This window comes from Rhineura floridana, chromosome 2 (assembly GCF_030035675.1).
Source record: "Rhineura floridana isolate rRhiFlo1 chromosome 2, rRhiFlo1.hap2, whole genome shotgun sequence".
NCBI lineage: Eukaryota > Metazoa > Chordata > Lepidosauria > Squamata > Rhineuridae > Rhineura > Rhineura floridana.
In genome coordinates, this window is record NC_084481.1 from 192,704,019 (window position 1) to 192,720,275 (window position 16,257).

The 16,257-nt window shown below is 42.6% G+C and overlaps 1 protein-coding gene across 5 annotated transcripts in view; it reads left to right on the forward strand.

Moving 5' to 3' along the window:
* The window catches only part of ESRRB (estrogen related receptor beta), a 258,747-nt gene that overhangs the window by 56,922 nt on the left and 185,568 nt on the right, over positions 1 to 16,257 (forward strand). The window lies entirely within an intron of this gene.

Sequence of the window (16,257 nt, forward strand, 5' to 3'; positions counted from 1 at the left end):
TGTTGAGCTTTTCCCAATCTGTTTTTATAGCCATACTTTTCAAGTAGGCAGAATGATTAATCAAAACCTCTATTTCTGCAACTGTTGATTGATTTGAATTGTCCTGTTCTGAACATCATCCCTTGATTCTTCTGCTGGAGTCCTGCTACCTCTTACCTCATCAACTTGTTAAATACTTTCCTAATCCCTAGGGAATTTTGAACTGTATTGAATATATTCTACTCACAAGTAGAAAAGCCCTTGCAGACAACCCTGCTCCCTTAGGAACGCAATGAAAAATATTTGGCTCCTTCCAAGTGTGACTCATGTTTTTGATGCTCCTCAGGAGACCACCTTGATGCTGTCAATAGTCTTTTCTTCCCATGAGACATTTGTACATTCTGTATGGCATTTTAAACATTCTAGGCATGAACCCTCTGGCATGAACCCTAACATAACCTCTCTGAGGCCCTAGATGTGGAAACGGAGAGCATTTCAAGAAGCACCTGCCATGTACTCACCCCCACCTCTTCCAAACCTTTCTGAGCCAAAAGGGCTGTCCCAGGAGGGGAGAAAGAGCTCTGTAAATAAATGACCTGTTCTGTTTCTCTCAGTCAGCCCAAGGAACAATGAGTGGTAATGGGTGACCAGCTTGCCTTAACAATGGCTTTTTAAACTGAAGTCGCTTTCAGTACAACCATCCAACTCCTCCCACTCTCTCTGAAAAAAAGTTGTATATCTCTACATTATTTCCTTTATAGAAAGAAAGATTTTTTTTAAATTTGTTTTGAACTGACTGGAGAAAGGCCAACCCTATCATTAGACAGAGTGGGGTGGACACCTCAGGTGGCAGGTGCTGGAGAGCAAGGAACATGATGAGGGGTTGGAGGACAGAGCTGTATGTATGATACAATCTGTCCCATGCCCATACATAGGCTGTCCTGCTGCTGTTTGGTATGGTAGAGGATATTCGCCTGTTAGTCACCACTGTTGAAGTAAAATCTTCCATATGAACAATGGAGGTCACCATCTTGTCTTTTGCCCCAGGCAGCAAAATATCCTGCCCCCCCCGACTGACTGGAGATTTCATAGGGAAAATAGTAATGGCTGCTTCAGGGGTTAGAGTGTTGGACAAAGACCAGGAACTGCCATGTTCAAATCCCGACCCAGTCATCATGAAGCCCACTGGGTGACCTTGGGCCTGTCCCAAACTTTCAGCTTTACCTACCTCACAGGGTTGTTGTGAGGATAAAATGGGAAGGAAGGAAAATACTGTACACTGCCTTGAGCACATTGGAGGGGGAAGAATGGAGTAAAATTGTAATAACTGAAATAAAATATCCACCTCAGTGCTGTAGGGCATGATTGGTCAAAGAGTTTCTGCTGCCTGTTGCAGTTGGTCTGGTCATTACAAGAGATCCATCCCCAGACTCCTTTTGTGACATGGTGGCAGATGTGGGGCGAATCTCAGTTTGTGTGTGGCTTGTGCAGAGTTCTGCTTTTGCCTCCTGTGCAAGATATCTTGGGGGCTACATCAGCTTTTCATGTAGAAGGTCCCAGGTTCAATCCCCAGCATCTCCAGGTAGAGGAGGGAAAGACTCCTGTCTGCAACCCTGGAGAGCTGCTGCCAATCAGTGTAGTCGATACTGAACTAGGTGGACCAACTGATCTGACTCAGTTTAAGGCAGCTTCCTGTGTTCCATCTTGGATTGTTCACTGCCTCACTGGCTCCCTTGAAAATATTGCTCTCGTGAGAGGCTACTTTAGGTTGCTTGTGTCCTAGGCCAGTTATTCTGTGAGACCCTGGTCTAAGCCACTTTGTCCCATTTTCTCTTGACCCCTCTAAAAGGAGTTGGGTCTGCATTGTATCCCCGTTGATCAGTCTTAATTGTGCATTCGTTCTCAAAATGCTTTTCATGCTTATTCCATTTCCCTCCCTTTCTGCCCTGTCTGGATGTTGCTGCTGCTGCTGCTATTCTTTGTTCACTCGCTCCCTCCACATTCCCTCTCAGTGCTCTCCTGGTGGTCTTGTTCTTTTGGTGACCCTTTGGGGTTTAATTGAGGCTGGCATCTCAGCGGTGTGCTGAGCCGCCACAAAAGGAAGCTGTTCACTTTAGGCACGAGGCTCTGGCTTAGCCCGGCGGCATCCAGGGAATGCAGAACAGTGTGCTCTTACACAGTGCGTATCTCTCTCCCTTGGGTATTTCAGCATGTAACATATATCATCACCCGTCATTCAGAGACAGCTTTACTCACTGTACAAGTATTAATTAATTAACCCTCACCATGGGCTGTGAGGGCAGCATTAAAATGTTCATTTCCCTGTGAAGGCACTGAGAGGTTAAGTGACTTGTCCTAAACTGCTCATTCAGTAAAACGATAGATCTGGGAATAGGATGAAGGGCTCTGAGCCCCCTCACTCTTATTCAGAGTTATTTATTTAGATATGTTTCCTGCCTTATCCCTAAGGCTTAAGGCAAGTATCCCTTTCATGCACACCACAACAGCGTGATTTGGTTGCTGGGATTTATTGACATCAGGCAGGCACCTGTGTTGTACTTTTTCCAGTGCCGCCTTAAATCATTTTTATTTAGGTAAGCCTCTCCAGACATGTAGAAGCTGCACATGTTTTAATCTATGTTTAGCTTATTGTTGATTTTAATTAGTTTTCCAGTGTTTTTAAATACCTGTGTTTAGCTGTCTTTTATTGATAATTTTAAAGTGTTTTCAACAACCAAGTAACAGAGCAATCAAGGAGTTGGTGCATAAGCTGAGAGCTGAACCCTCTTTTTGTATGTGTTCACTACCTTGGACAGCTCCTTGAAAGTTTGAACTAAAACATTGAGTGGATTCATTGCCCTACTGACATCAGAGCCACCAGCCTCCGCTGCCCCCTGCCTCGCTCTGCCTGAGGGACCTGACTGACATGGAGTGATCCATTCAGATTTCCTTGAGATCTGATGTTAAGGAATTATTACTTACTCCTCAAGATGACCCATTTATCGAGCATTCATCCTGATTTGCTTGCACAAAGCTTACATGGAAGTTAGTCTGTGTCCTGCCTTTATTGAACATTCATTCTGATTTGTTTGCAAGAAGTTATACACAAAAAACATTCTTCCCGGTTTACTTGTGGGGTGTTTATATATCTTACCATTAACCATTCATTCATCCTGTCCTTTTCAGTGCATTTCCCCTTCACTTTCTTTAGTGTAAAAAGCCTTATTTATTTTAAAAAGTAGATTTGTTGTGCAACAGAGTACTTTCATCCACTTCGTTTGTTAAATGTATATAGCCAAAGGCTGTTACAAAAGCAAAACATAGAACATGACTATACACAAGACTAAAATAAAACAAGCAATAATTTGCTAATAAATTCAATTACAGCTATTTGCACATTTGACTCTAAGTTTCTTTGCTGCCAAGGCAAACTTGGCTGTAGATAACACAATGTGGGGGTGTACAGAAGATAATAAAAGGATCACTTTCTGGGAACTATTGAGGTCTCTTCTCGTGGCAATCAATGGATTTAAAAATTTTTCACGGGGGAGAGAGAACATTGGGCATACAAGCATATAGTGTACCAAATCCTCAGGTACCTTGCATCCAGCTATGCATAGACAGTCACCAATAGGAATTCCAAGGTATCTGCCCTGTAAATATGCTGAAGGCATTACCTGGAATCTCAGCTCAGTGTATGCTTTGCGCAGGGAGGCCAACATTAGTATATCAAAATAATTAAGGGCTGTACCATTTGGCATAATATGTGGAAACCAATGGGAAAAGGATGAGGTGGCGATCGCTGCTCTATCCACTTGTAGGCCATGTTTGAACATGAAATTACGTAGCGTGTCTGGGTTAAAATTTGTGAGAAGGGTGGGCGACTTTCATCCACTTTAATTGTGCAAACCTAAATTTCCAGTATGCTCTTGAATCCCTCCCAAAAAATAGTGGCAGTCAGGAGGCACCCTTGTAGCATCACTAGAAACGATCTGAGACAGTTCAGTGCTTGACTAGAAACTGTTTGTTTGTTACAAAACTGAAAAATCCAAGGCAAAAACTTATACTGGTGAAATTAAAACAAACAAACAATTGGCTTGACTTTCATCCTAGCTAGCTCACTGTGTCCTTGAGATGGCAATACTGAATTTCTATTGCCTGAAAGCAGCACACTGACGGTAGAGCCAAAAGCTCAGTTCTGCCGTAAAGCACTGCTGCTGAAAACTGCAGTTAGACAACACACCACTTTATTTTCTAATGCTAGAAGATATTATTTACACAAGTGCATTACACAGAAGAAGCAACCTGCCCCAAAGAGTTTGCAACATCAAAAACAATAATTCAGGAACTGGCATGTTTATCTTGCTTATAGCAGACAGGGTGATCAAGACAGGAGAGGCAGTATTGTGTTATCCGCTGAGGCATTGCCTGTACCCCCACCTTTCCCCCGGGGTCTCTGGTTCCCACTTCAGCCTCTCAGCACAGAAAGTTGGAAAGGGAAAGGAGGATAAGACAGTAGCAAGTCTACTGTTTGTTATTCTGGCTGCCGCAGCATGAGAAAGGAGTGATACGGGGCCTGCTCAAGTAACAAAGATAGTTGGGGGAGGCAAGTGGTCCTCTCCTCTCCCAAACTCCCCATGGGCATTTCACTAGTTTGCATAATTACTTTTTTGTCTATACTGTAATAGAAAAATGAAACTGTGCAGTGGATTGCTAACTTCTGTACAATACCTAAACACATTGTGCAGGAAATAGGTGTGTAGATGCAACACGGTTGCCATCAGTTGAATATATTAGGAATGCTCATAGGATACTGATTTTATATTCTGCAGATTATTTTATAGCATCTTGCTAGTTGCAACATGCTTGCATTGTTGTGCTGTACTGGGGAAAATATCCTTGTTGAGCTTCAGTCCTGGTGGAATGAGCAGGGGATCTGCTCAATGAGATGGAGGACTTTTCAAAATGACAAGTTTATAAGGGCAACAGTTTTCTGCTTCTTTTGTTTGTTTGTTTGTTTATATAACCCAGAGTCCACATATCTTCCCTCAAAGTTACACTTTTGTTGGGGAGATACTGCATTTCCCCAGCATTAAAATGTCCCGCCTTTAAGGAAGAGGTACCATTGCCCTGAGTAGTTTTGAATGTGCCCACAGCTGAGGTGCTACATTTTGTGGTGAACAATGCCATGACTCCCCTTTCTATGCCATGGTGCCTTGTCTTTCACTGTATCATTGAGAACACACATTTTGGCGGTGACTTTGTCTGTGTGGTGCTTGGCATCACGATGTACAACAGCCTCAATGTGAAAAGTGCATGTCTAAAGCTGCGCTTTGCTTAGAATAATTCTTGTGTGTGCATGTGCAGAGGCAAAGTTGTCAGGAACATTGCAATGGGCCTGCATTGATTGAAACAAATGCAAAATTGGATAGCCACCTATCAGGGATGCTGCAGCAGTAAGTTTCAGACATCAGTGAGAGGTTAGACTAGATGGCCTTTGAGAATCCTCCTGACACTATAATTCTAGCAAAAAACAGGAGCAAAAAAGCACCTAGCAACAGCATAATGGTAGGTCCAGTGCAGACAAGGACTATTGATTAGCTAGGTATTTGATTTATTTGCAATGTGAAACATTTTATCTTATCTCATGGAGCGTCTTATAAATGGTTATAGCTCACCAGGAAGCAAGCCCCATTGAAATTAATGGGAGTTGCTGCTCTCTTGCACAACACCTATTTATTTCTAAGAAATTTGTTCAGGAGAAGTTCCTAGCAGACTACGCCTAAACATAGGACAAGAAGAAAACATGAAGAAAATAGTGCTGTGACATGGCCATTGAAGTTTATTGCAAATAAGTGCAAATGAATGCACCCTGCAAATAAATAAAATAAAATAATCTTAAATTGCTGTAAACCGTCCAGAGAGCTTCGGCTATGGGGCAGTATATAAATGTAATAAAAAAATAAAAATGGACTATGTTGAGCTTTAAATTACCTGACACTACTTTGACAAAAAATAGTGGAATAATTGTTAGTGATTCATGGGAATTTTTAGCTTTATGGTTTGCAAAGGCTAAAAAATATTAGGAACCAAATTAGGCAGGGACATAAATCAAGGCATGTTGTGGAAAGAGTGTGACATGAATTTGCAAAACCTGGGTTAAAGTCCCCACTTTGGGCACATCTTGGACCTGTCTTGCAACCCCAGTTATCCATCCATAGCACTTGTCACTTACCCCCAAGATTATTGTGAAGGCAAGCGCAGTATACTACAATTAAGTCCCATTGAGTGCATATTTATGCATAGCACTGCAACATAAAAGTGCTACAAAAATGTTGAAAAGTAATATTAGGTTGACTGAGTCTAAACTAGCTGACATATGATACTGGAGTCACAGGAAACAGCAGTGCATTCACTGCAGTGGTTCAGTAAAAACAAATGGTGTAAGGGACATGGAGAGAAATTATAAATCTTAATCTCCATATATAAATCCAGGGTGCCTTCAAGATGTTGAATGCCACTTGCTTGAAACCTTGAGTTCTGCATGCATGAAATCTTGAAGCCCATCAACTGTCCTACTTTTTTCACTTGAAAAAAAATATATTGACACCTGGAGAAGTTGCAAAAATGAAAAAGGATGTCATATAAAGAATTTAAAAATTAGGAGACTATTTAGACAGCACCACTGTGGACATGGGTGCTCTGATGTGCACACATTGCTCCACTTCACTGTCAAGTTAGCTCTGCAGGAGACGCAGTTCAATGCATGCACACAGAACTGTGCTTGGTATTGAATAAATGGGAAAGTCCCTGGTTACATGGAGCTCTGTGTGCATGCTGGAATCCCATGAAGCTTTGAACTATAGTGTGTACTCAGGGTCAATTGTAAACATTAAGAAACCAGCTCTTCTTCAAACATTATTTCTTTACTACACCAAAAGCATTTCCATATAGGTTTATATCCAAGCGTTCTGCCAGCGCAAAGGTTACTGTTAGTGCAGTGGGACTTATCCCCTCTTCCCCCATGCATCCCCTAAATCTGTTCTGGGAGCTCCCCCAACCCTCCAAAGCAGATTTGGAGAGGGCATTTGATGTGTGCAGGGGGAGGAGAGGGAGGAAATTTCCATTGCCCTAGTGGTTATCTTTGTGCTGACAGAATGCGCTAGCTGAATACTGCCCAGAGGAAATAGCTCACCACCTACTTGCAAGGTTGCTATATGTGATGACTGCAAACATGTGTCTCTTTGACTGCATATATGATGCCCGCTCTTTAAAAGTGGTTTTGATATGTGTACATGCAATGAAATACATGTATATGCAGTTATCACATGTAGTGATCAGCATGTGGTCTCTGCAGAATTTCCTGCATGGATGCACTTCCTGTGTAGACAAACATAATGTATGAACTAAGTGTCCCTTGGTGTAGGCACCGCTGCAAAGATTGAGCACAGTCAATCAGAATGTTGCCCTGTGCATGCCCCATTGAAATGAATGGAAGCTGCAGAAGACAGAATACTACTGTCTAGCAGTACTTTTCTGCAGCCCACATTCATTTCAGTGGGGTTTGCGGAGAACTTCCCAGTGGATTGTGCCCAATGTTTGCATGGGTTACACTGAATTGCTTTGAAAAGTGGCAAACATTTCTGGTAATGCCTAACATGGTACATAAATGTGTGACCATAAAACAGCTGAGAGCCATTCTTCACACTATAGATGGTTATGGAAGAATTCTGAAGCAGGCTTCTTTCAACTGTATCACTAGCAGAGGCTGCTGTGGTAGACCGGGATGCCTGCCCCCATTGCATTGACATGCTTCTTTAAATGCGTGTTAAATGTACCTTTTCATTTCATGTGCAAATGTTTGGAGTGTTCCTATCTTTAAATGTTCCTCCATTTAAAAAGCTCACTGCATGTTGTAAACTAGTATCAGAATGAGTCAGACTTAGGGCTATCTAAATGTTTCTTACTGATGTGCTACTTTGCTATATGCAGGGGAGCTTTTGAAAATATCACTCCTCTTTCAGTCCAAAATTCTACCATATTGTGTGCAACAACTATTATTTAGCCTCTTCCTTAGCTTTCATGGGTTCCTTTTATATAAGGCCTATATTTTACCTAGTACCAGACAAGGAGATTTTCTATGTGGTTTATTCTCTCTCTCTCTCTCTCTCTCTCTGTTTTAAATATTAATTAAGGTGTTCTTCAGAGTTGTGCCATATTTCCATTACAGTTCAGTGTTTTTTCTGAGAATATTCTGTAGGATAATAATGGAAGACTAAAAAAAAATCTGGACCTCTTCAGGGTACGTTTGTTCCCTTTATTCGCATGCAGCGTTGTGTTATCAAATGATGCAATCAGGCCTGCTTGGCATAAACTTCAGGTTCTCATGTATATTATACTAAATGAAATTTCTGCCAGTCATTCTGTCAGCTCACTGGGAAGTGGGCCTTTATTTTATGATAAAAGTAAAAAAAAAATCCGTCACAAAATTGCTTAGTCATTAAAGAATAGGGGAGGGGAGAGAAGTGTAAAGTCAAAATTTCTCAGTCCATCATCTCTGAGAATAGCAAAAAAGGTGTGTGTGAGAGAGAAATGAAAATTCGCTGTTTTACACCAGAAAGGAGAGGAAATTGTGAGTTTTAACTTCTTGCATTTGGATCCTGTTGCTAATGGGCCTTTGATTGGGTAACAAGGTTTCAATGTCAGTGCGGCGGGGGCAGGCATCCCGATCTAGCACAGCAGCCTCTGCTAGCGATACAGCATGGGTAGCTGCTTCCTGTTCACAATACAGCTGTGGAGACTGCTTCATTTTGTCAACTGGGGCACTGCCCCACCAACCTCAGTCTGCCCTCAGCCATCCCCCAACTGTGAGCCTTCCTTCTTAAAACCAGTCTAGGGTTAGGGTCAGCTTTCTCCTCCTTAGTCTCAGTGTTGCACTGGTAGAACTCAGCATGAAGTAAGATGGAGACAAAGCTAGAATTAGCTGGCTCTGCCTGTCATTGGCTCTGGCTTCACCTACTGCCAGCCTCTAGTCTTTCTGCCCTACCAATCCCACTGGACGCCAGCCACTACTGCAAAACAGTGAAGAAAAGTGGGGCACTCATATTATGCTGCAGGGGCACAAGGAAGGGATGGAAACAGACTACTACAGATGTCCCCTTCACACCCATTGCTTCTGCCAATGCCAGTCCAAACCTCTCTTAGCTGTACATTTTTGGGGTAGGTTTATTGTAGGGATCTACAAAAGTGGCTTATTGTTTATCTAGTCCAGTATTGTCTACTTTGATTGGCAGTGGCTCTTTAGGGTCACAGGCAGAGGGCCTTTTCCATCACTTGCCACAATACAATAAATCATTAAAAATATAAAATAGCAAATACCCAGGCATACCATGAATCACACTTTATACATTCATGAGTTGCATTTTTCTCTCACCATACAGAAAGCTCCAACCACCAACAATTGCCCACACAATAAGCTATAGCTGTGGCAAAGTCTTACAATTGCTCACCAAGGGAGGGCTTGCTGGCTCAGCCTTCTGGCTCCTCAACAGGTGCAGTTCTCCAGATGCAGGAATAGGAGCAGGTGCAATAAAGAAGATCTGGGGATGCGAAAGCTGATATGGGAAAGATGCCAGGGATTGTACTGAAGATCTTATTATTATTATTATTTATTACATTTGTATACTGCCCCATAGCCGAAGCTCTCTGGGTGGTTTACAACAATTAAAAACATTAAAAACAAATATACAAATTTAAAAACTTAAAAAAAAAACAATTTAAAAACACATGCTAAAATGCCTGGGCAAAGAGGAAAGTCTTGACCTGGCGCTGAAAAGATAACAGCGTTGGCGCCTGGTGCACCTCATCAGGGAGATCATTCCATAATTTGGGGGCCACCACTGAGAAAGCCCTCTCCTTTATTGCCACCCTCTGAGCTTCCATCGGAGTAGGCACCTGGAGGAGGGCCTTTGATGTTGAGCATAGTGTACGGGTGGGTTCGTGTCAGGAGAGGCATTCCATCAGATATTGTGGTCCCAAGCTGTGTAAGGCTTTATAGGTTAAAACCAGCACTTTGAATCGAGCTCGGAAACATACAGGCAGGCAATGCAAGCGGGCCAGAATCGGTTTTATATGTTCGGACTGTCTGGTCCCTGTTACCAATCTGGCCACTGCATTTTGCACAAGCTGCAGTTTCCGAACCGTCTTCAAAGGCAGCCCCACATAGAGTGCATTGCAGTAATTTAACTTGGAGGTTATCAGAGCATGAACAACTGAAGCCAGGTTATCCCTGTCCAGATAGAGGCGTAGCTGGGCCACCAACCGAAGTTGGTAGAAGGCATTCCGTGCCACCGAGGCTACCTGAGCCTCAAGTGACAGGATGGTTCTAGGAGAACCTTTAAGCTACAAACCTGCTCCTTCAGGGGGAGTGCAACCCCATCCAGAACAGGTTGGACATCCACCATCCGGTCAGAAGAACCACCCACTAGCAGCATCTCAGTCTTGTCTGGATTGAGCCTCAGTTTATTAGCCCTCATCCAGTCCATTGTTGCAGCCAGACACTGGTTCAGCACATTGACAGCCTCACCTGATGAAGATGAAAGGAGAAATAGAGCTGCGTGTCATCAGCATACTGATGGCAGCACACTCCAAAGCTCCGGATGACCGCACCCAACAGTTTCATGTAGATGTTGAACAGCATGGGGGACAGAACTGACCCCTGCGGAACCCCATACTGGAGAGTCCAGGGTGCCGAGCAATGTTCTCCAAGCACCACCTCCTGGAGCCGACTCGCCAAGTACGAGTGGAACCACTGGCATGCAGTACCTCCCACTCCCAACTCAGCCAGTTGTCCCGGAAGGATACCATTGTTGATGGTATCGAAAGCCACTCAGAGATCAAGGAGAATCAACACAGTCACACTCCCCCTGTCTCTCTCCTGACAGAGGTCATCATACAGGGCGACCAAAGCTGTTTCCGTGGCAAAACCAGGCCTGAAACCCGACTGAAATGGATCTAGATAATCTGTCTCATCCAAGAGTGATCTTCTGTATACAAAGCAAATAGTCTGCCACTGAGTAGTGAAGGAAGTGACAACAGTTTGGGACCTGAGTGCTGATGCAAAATGTAATATAGTCAAACAAGTACTTACTGTGGAAGGCCATGCTGATGTGGAATACAAGGCACTCACTTTAGAAATTAGGATGTGTTTGAGAGATGGGGTTGCTTGCCAGGCAAGCATAATATCCAGAAAAAAAAGCAGTCCTTTCCAGTTATTCATCCCTACAGAAAGATGACAGTTGCCCTCTACCTCAAGGCAAAGATAATGGGGATGTACGCTTTACAAGTCATGCAGAGGACTGAAGAACCAACCAAGTGGGAGCTCTCTTGTCACTGTGGAGAAACATTATGGCCTGTTGCACATTTATTTGGATCCAAAGGACCACAACAAAGCTATCAAAAGAAAACATTTCAAACTGCCACCCAGAGAAGAAATCATGGTGCAGTCTTCCAGTGCCAAATATTCCAGCAAATTGGATGCTTCCTCAGGGTTTTGGCAGCTAAATCTAACAAATAAAAGCTCTAAATTATGTACATTTAACACTCTTGTTTAGAAGGTATAGATCACTGTAGCTCCCTTTTGGTACACTTTCAACTTCTGACGTATACCACAAAACTATAGCATGATCTATCCGCATATTGATGCTGTGGACGCTTCCATGAATAATATTATGTTCTGGGTTTCCACCCAAAAAGAGCTTGATTGTAGCCCTCAACACGTACTGGAGGCCACAAGAGCTGCAAATCTAAAACAGAAGGATTGTTCTTGGAAAGGACTGTTGCTCATTGGTGAAGCACATGCTTTGCATGCAAAAGGTCCCGTGTTCAATCCCTGGCATCTCCAAGTAGAACTGGCAAGCTGCCACTACTTAGTGTAGGCAATATTGAGCTCAATGGATCAATGGACTAATTAAGCTAGATTTGACTCACTGTAAGATGGCTTCCTATGTTGGTATGAACAAACAAAAGCGTATTTGGGGTTACTGAATTGACCTTTGTGGGAAATGCCCCCTTTACCAAAATACTTAAACCCGAGAAGAAGAATGGGATCAGGGTTTGGAATGATCCCATGGCTCCAGTCATGATAAGATGTCTCTTGTTTTCTGCATATGGGGAAATTAGATAAACGATCTGTTGTTGTTGACTAGCAGCCTCATACCCAGCATTGTTCAGGAATCCTAAGAAACCAAAAAATCAATTCAGTTTTGAAAGGTTCAGTCCACCATCTTGATTCAAAATGTCATCCAATTGTATTCAAACATAGATGGTAACCTGCTGTTGAGCCCCAGCTCCCCCAGGTAGACCAGGGAGAGGTGTTAGAGGAGGATGAGGCTTTTGAGGGCATTGAGGGAGGGGGAGATGCCGACAGCCTGCAAGTTCCCACGGACAGCCCTCCCATCGACACGGATCCCGCTCCGTCTACAAGTGCTCCAACACGGCGTGGGTCTGCAATACCTTGTGGAACGCCTCTCTCGCTATGAACCTACCCGTTCACTTCGTTCTGCATCTAAGGCCCTCCTCCGGGTACCAACCCATCATGAAGCCCGGAGGGTGGTTACTAGATCTAGGGCCTTTTCTGTGGTGGCCCCCGAGCTGTGGAATAGCTTCCCCAAAGAGGTACGCCTGGCACCTACATTACTATCTTTTCGGCACCAGGTAAAGACCTTTTTATGCTCCCAGGCATTTTAACTATTTCAATTTTTAATTTTCAATCTTTTAAAATGTATTTTGTTTTTAGTTTGTGATGTTTTGTTTTTCTATTTGTGTCTTGTATATGTTTTTGTTTTTACCATTATGATGTACTGTATTTTACCCTTGTTTGTTCACCGCCCTGAGAGCTATTTTGCTATGGGTGGTATATAAATGGAAATAAATAAATAAATAAATAAATAAATAAACAGAGCCGCTGGGAAGCAACCTCTCGCATGCGCCAACTCCCCCCCAAGATGCCCTGCCTGGCACTTCAAACGCTTCCCTGCCAACCTGCTCCCTGCCCCCTGAGGTCAAGTTAGCACCTAGTGATCCTGTGCTGTCAGATGTGCAGCTGGAGGATCGTTCCCCCTTGTCCTGCGCGAGATGACATGAGAAGCAGGACAGTCAGAAGGTGGTACTTTGGGAAGTCAGAGATTACGAACGATCACCTTTCCTATTTACACCAGTGCCCCCCTAATTGGGGTGCTGAGTCAACTTATTCCACATGCTGCAGAGCATGCCTAGGTAGCTCAGATAGAGACATTAGTGAGTTAGCATAGACAGGTCTATGAAGCGCACTGCTTTTATTTATTTATTTATTTATTATTTTATTTATATCCTGCCCTTCCTCCCAGCAGGAGCCCAGGGCAGCAAACAGAAACACTAAAAACACTTTAAAACATCATAAAAACAGACCTTAAAATACATTAAAACAAAACAACATTAAAAACATTTTTAAAAAGAGCTTTAAAAGCATCTTTAAAAACGGGTTAGAAACATTATTAAAAAAAACATATTAACAAGCAATTCTAACACAGACGCAGACTGGGATAGGTCTCAACTTAAAAGGCTTGTTGAAAGAGGAAAGTCTTCAAAAGGGGCCGAAAAGATAGCAGAGATGGTGCCTGCCTAATATTCAAGGGGAGGGAATTCCACAGCGTAGGTGCTGCCACACTAAAGGTCCGTTTCCTATATTGTGCAGAACGAACCTCCTGATAAGGTGGTATCTGCAGGAGGCCCTCACCTGCAGAGTACAGTGATTGACTGGGCATATAAGGGGTAAGACGGTCTTTCAGGGATCCTGGTCCCGAGCTGTATAGGGCTTTGTACACCAGAACGTGAACCTTGAATCTGGCCCTTTTGATGTAACTGTTACTCTAATAAAGCAAGAAAATTCGAGCCTCGCTTCCATCCCATGATTTGCACTCTGGGCAGGACACCTGCTCCTTGATCTCAGGAATTATCATGCTAAATTTGGTTATGATATCTTAAGAGGTGTCCAAATGCATAGAGAATAGACAGACATCCAAAATATATAGTAGATTATTATGTAATACATATTGATTTTTGCTTTATTGTAAACTGCTTTGAGATTTCTTGAAATATAAAGCAGTATACAGGGTCATACTGTAAATGTCAGTGACCTAAGGGGGGGAGGAATATTTTGGAAATGAAGGCTTATCTTTATATGTCATGTATCACCAACTGTATAATTGGGAAGAGGGAGAGGGATTCTCTGGCCTGAGATCTTGTTTTGCTTGTGAACACATTCATCAAAATAAGTATGGCCAGACATGTGCTAAATTCTGTGTCTTACATATTAAACAACTTACATTTATCACTTACACATATTTTAAATTGTATTTTATTTTCTGTGTTCGTGTTGTATGTTAAATTGTTTTGACCTTCCCCAAGATCACTTGTGATGAGGGGCAGGATAGAAATCCTATAAAATAAATAAATATACTGATTTCACTATTCTACTAATAGATTTTTAAAAAATTTAAAATGGGAAAAAATTAAAAGAAAAAAAAAGACAAAACATAATGTTGAGGGTGCAGAAATCTGAGGAGTGCAAGGGGGGAAATTTGCTTTCTACTCAGTCCGCATGGAGCTCTACAAAATTCTGCTGATGCTTTACAGATTGGGTTGGACCAGTATTTTAGCAGAAGCATGATAGTAGCATATGTAGAAGATTTTAAGGACAATCTGAGATGGATAATTGAGGGTTTACAGCAGACAATTGGAAGAAACAACAAAATTTATATATATATATTAACACAGAAGCAAGAACAACCCACAACCCAATGTCCCCTGTCAGCACTTCTCAGGATAACACAGTATGTGTATTCAAGTGATTGTTCTCAATTATTATCAACTTCCAGTCTTTTCTAAGCAGCTGCTGATCAGTGCCTTGGCTTTTCCGATGCAGGTCGCCTAATTTGTCTGTTCCTCACTGCCATTCTGTCCAGTGCAGCCCACGCTCCTGCAGTTCGTCCCAACTGTCCTTTTTCAACTGTCCCTTCCCCACTTTCCATCATTCTCTCCTTAGGCGACAGTTGCATAGCAACTCCTACCCCAATATTCCAAGTTCCCAGCATTCCATCAACTTGGCACTGGCTACACATACATATCTAAACCAATGACTGACCCAGAGGAAGACTTGTTGAGAATCTTGTTTTGCTTGTGACCACATTCATCAAAATATCTATGGCCAGACAATTCAGGTGGAAACAGACCACAGTCCCCCAGTATTGTTATTTTTAGCAAACTGGTGAATGCCTGTACCTTTCAAATTCAAATAAATGATTTAAAACATTTCTAGCCTGCCTTTCAATACAAAAATTTTCAAGGTGGCTTAAAACATTGTTTAAAACAACTAACACACACTAACAATAAAATAAATAAGAAGAGCAAGCACAGGAATTTAAAACAGAAATAAAGCCATCAGAGAGAATTCAGAGCCAAATTGCTAAAAGCATTTCAAATGCCTGGGAAAGAGTAACTGCTTTTAGTTGACACCTAAAAATAATTATATTTGGTGCTAGGCAAATGGGAAAGGGAAGAGATTTCCACGAATGAGCTGCCACCACTGAGGACTCTAAACCTGATAGTCTGACTTGAGATTGGGGAGGGGCACCAAGTTGGACCTCTGATAAAGATCAAAGAATGATGATCAAACTGTAAATGGGGGATGAAGAACCTGTGGCCCTCCAGATGTTGCTAGACTGTAACTGCCACGATCACTGTCCATTGGCCATGTTGGTTGGGGCTAACAGAACTTAGAGTGCAACATGTCTGGAGGGTACCAGGTTTCCCATCCTGCTTTAAAAGTATGCAGTTGGCTTGCACACCTTATATTGGGCAGAACTTCATTGTGCTTGGTAGCTAGAAGTCTTTTTACCAACCTCAGCTGTCTTCATTGTGAAGAAAGCTTTCACATCTTACCAGTGGTAGGGGAAGATGTTTAAGTGCGTGTTTGAATATTACACGTTGTTGCAATCTATGACTGCAGGTCTGAGTGCCAAATCTTCTCCTTCAAAAAGGTTGATTGTTACTTGGCAGGTCTCCCTAAGGTGGCATGCTGGGTGATGGGAGTTGCAGTCCAAAATATCTGGTGGGAATCAGGTTGGTAAAGGCTGTCCTAAGAGGACAAAACAGCCAAAACAGTTCTTGTGAGGGGAGAAAGCTCTTGGCATGCCTTGTTTTAGTAAGTGCTTGGATATTGTTTTGATAGGAAGTGCTGTC